The following is a 4,042-nucleotide window of genomic DNA, read 5'->3' on the forward strand; positions in this document are numbered from 1 at the left end:
CACTGTTGTCTTGAGTCGTCATTTGCAAGTGAGAGGTCCTAAAGCGGCAGATTCTGCCTAGAGAACCTGATATGGCGCAAAAGCTGAGTACTTTGAGTAGATCGCTGTTACTAATGTTCTGCTCCACTGCATTCTTTATTAATTCACTTATTGCCCCTATGCAAATCTGGGGCTTAAGAGCATTTGGGCCGTTGCCCGCAGGCCCCGAGCACCACTGCAACCTGCCTGTCCTGCCCACTATGCATATTCGTATATGCATAGTAGTCTCTATTTACTATGCTTGTGCAGGAAAGATGTCCTGTCGGAGAAGGGCTGCTTCCCGCGCATGTGCAATTCATCTGGGCCGCCTGACGGTGAGAAGAATCCTCCCGAAGGTTACTGAGGGCATCAGTGTGTGTGCGTGTGTGAATTGAAATGATTGATCTTTTGCAAATTGTATGAATGAGCGTTGAATAGTGTGTGGATTATGAGAGTGCATGATGGGTCCACACAATGCCCATCATGCACACTCCTCATCCACACCATGCACACTCTCTCAACAGGCATACACTATTCAACTCTCTCTCATTCATACAATTTGCAAAAGAGCAATCAATTTAAGTCACACACATGCATGGACGGACATACACTTATACTTACAGTTTAGTGACCTCCAGGAAGATTCTTGTCACTGTCAGACGACCCAGATGAATCGTGCGTGCGCGGGAAGCAGCCAGTCTCCAACAGGATATCTTCCCTGCGCAGGTGCAGTAAATGGAGCCCAATATGCATATGTGAATATGCATAGGGGTCGGGGAAACCCCCTAAATGCTCTTAAGCCCCAGATTTTTGTAGGGGCAATTAGCGCATTAATAATGCGGTGGAGCAGAAGAACGTTAGTACCGTAACCGTGATCTACTCCTAAGGTACTTAGCTTCTGCGGCATATCAGCAGGTTCTCTGGGCAGATAATGATAGCTGATAGTGCTGCTTTAAAAGAAACCTCTGCATTAAGTTGCATTCACCTTTGTATAATATGGGAAATGGATTTAAAGGGGCAATTCAGCAAAAAAATCTTTTCAAATCAACTGGTGTCAGAAAGCTATATAGAAGTGGTGTATTCTTTCCAGTCTGACACAATGCTCTCTGCTGCCACATCTGTCCATGATGGGAACTGTACCCCAATATAAAATAAGACTGATGAACCCATAGCGGACTGTCATGCACTGTGAGATAGATTTATTTTTCCTGGAATATACATGCAGGGGCAACAGCGGCAATTACCTGTAAGGAATAGCTGTACAGTTTCAGAAGACTTCTGCAACAAATCTGCATGTGAGCATACCTAATATGGAGTACAGGTAGTGTTGCCATGTTTAATTTTACCAGGCACAATTTTCCAAATCTCTGCCTGGCAGCCAAAATGTCTGCCCATCCATCTTTTGCGCCTTGGGAGGGTTGGAAGAAGTGGCTGGGGTAGGTCCCATAGGTGCTGTACAATCCAGCCCTGAATGCAGTAATAGTCCTGGCCATGTGATGGCAGAACACTCCTCTCTATGTAACCTTATGTGCTGACACGTAATCTTGAAAAGAGCGTCTGACCTGAGCTGCTGTTGTATGCATTTCTGCTCCTATCAGATTGATATCCACCCTTAAAGCACATACTCAGGACTGAGCAGCTTCTATGTTATGTTACAGTCTTCTTGCCAGGTATCTGTCTGCAGGAATACACTTTACGGGTAGATTCACACATAACGTATCGCAGTGGATTTTATGCCGCGGATCTGCAGCAGATTTAATCTAAATAACTGAACACAGCATCAAATCTGCAGCGGATCCTGTATGTGGGAATGCAGCCTACATATGTTAAAATAATAAGCTGGTGAGCTCTGCGGGGTGTGTGGCATGCCCTCCTCACTTCCATTCTTATCCTGGCTGACTGACCACAGGTCCACATTACTGTATCTCATCTGTCAGTCAAAGGCAGAATCTTATACCTTTCAGCCCAAATCCAGGAGGTGCTTTCCTGAGAAGGGTGCAGAATTACCACCAATGATAGGATTAGGTACACCTCTGACCACAAACAGCCATACCCTTACTGCACGGAACGGATTTTCCTATGTAAATCCCTGGCTCTCACTAATGTCCATAGCAGCCAACAATCTCTCCAGAAACCATTCATCAGGTGACTTGGATTACTTGTTTGTACAATTGTGCGTGGATTTAAAGGGGTTATCCATCCTTTTCAAGTTGATGAACTATCATTGGATTAGGCTAGTAATATTAGATTGTGGAGTACCAATTCCCAGCACTCCTGTTGATCAGCTTTTTGAGGAGGAGGATGCCTTAACATAAAGATGGTTTGTACCTGCATAATCCTTTAGATGGGTACTGTCATAAAAAAAAAAACGGTCAGGGTTTGACCGATAAAAACTTTTTTCTCTGTCCAATTTTTTTTAATTGACCTCTTTAACTTCTTCCTGGCCTATGACATACACTTAGGTGTCAGGTGAGGAAGTATGGTGTGTGCTCTGCAGCTAGGCCCGCTCCATACAAAGAGGGTGCTGGCTGCTTTCTGCTTGGGGATAAAGACCACATCTGAGGAAAAATTAGAAAACTATGAACCCTGACAAAAGACCCCCATATGCTCATGGCTTTTCCTCACATATTACACCACTCAAAATACCCCCTCCCCACTTTGACGTCCGCTCGTAACCCTCCCTCCACCCCCTGTCAAAAAAGACTGCTGCTCATGGCCTCCCCTCTCACACAGACTGCTGCTCATGGCCTCCCCTCTCACACAGACTGCTGCTCATGGCTCCCTTCTCACTTTGACTGCTGCTTGTCGCCCCTTTGTTAGACTGTTGCCAAGGCCTACCCCATACAAACTTCTGTTCTTCCCTTCTCTCACTGATTCCTTTCCCTTCCTCATAGACTTCTTATGCTATATCTTCCTCCTCCAGCTCCCTTGTGCTACAGCTCAAGGGTCTTTGATGAAACAATTTAGCTGTTGATAGGCTGTGTAGTTTTGCTTTGAATTGCACTAAAAATACAAAAATGTGCTGGCAGCGCCCTTTGTTCCAGGCTACACCTGGCTGGAGAATGTATGCCTCTTCAGGTCCCTGTGACACTACAGGCCCCCTAGCAGCTGCCATGGTTGCAGTTCCCTCCTTGACAGTGCTGTTTCCACACTAAGCTTGTCATGTGTGGACAGGTGTATCTGAGCCTAATCTATTTGATACAGCCTTATTTAGATGATTTATCAATATATATGTGATATGTGTGATATTGTGCTGCTGGTGTATCTAACCCTATACGTTGTGGTGTATAAATTCCGTGCATCATACAGAACTTATTAACTGGACCCTAACACAAGGACACACTGTATACATCATTATTCTCCAACATGTCACTCTTTGACTTGCCTAGGTAGCTGTATACTGTGTGAGCATAGTGAGGGTTGTAGTCCTGCAGTAGCTCAACTGTTCTTTCATACATGATAAACATTATATTAAGGTAATATTCGATTCTGTATATATATATAAAATAGCACTTGCTGTATATTGTTGCCATGGCCCAGGTTGCTGGGACTGGTATTGAACTTCCTGGTGGCCCCTGGTGTTTTGGGCGCTACTTGTCATGGTAGTCACTAGTAACACCCACCCCCAGACATACGGCAACCGGACCTTTGTTAGAACAGATGTGAGGTGTGAAGTGTACTTAGAAAAGGTATCTTCAGTGAAATAATAATAACAAACAGCGCAAAAAGTTAATAACAGTATTAGGAACTCGTAGAAGATGAGTTGATAGAAGAAGATAACAGAAGCAGTAAGTACTTTAAATTAGTGAGTACTCTGCTGCGGGATGTGGTGAAGTGTATATCTATAGTGTCTTGAAGAAACTCACGTATACATGAGTCTCAGTTATCTCATGTGACTGCCTTCTGCCCCTCAGTGTCGGGTTTCCGTCCTGGTGGGTAGTACAAGTCCCAGGGCTTTGTATCTGGGTGGAGCTAGCTAGTAGTGTCCTCCCTACTCAGCCGTGTGAAAGTCAGTAGAGAGCGG

Source organism: Dendropsophus ebraccatus, chromosome 4 (assembly GCF_027789765.1).
Source record: "Dendropsophus ebraccatus isolate aDenEbr1 chromosome 4, aDenEbr1.pat, whole genome shotgun sequence".
NCBI lineage: Eukaryota > Metazoa > Chordata > Amphibia > Anura > Hylidae > Dendropsophus > Dendropsophus ebraccatus.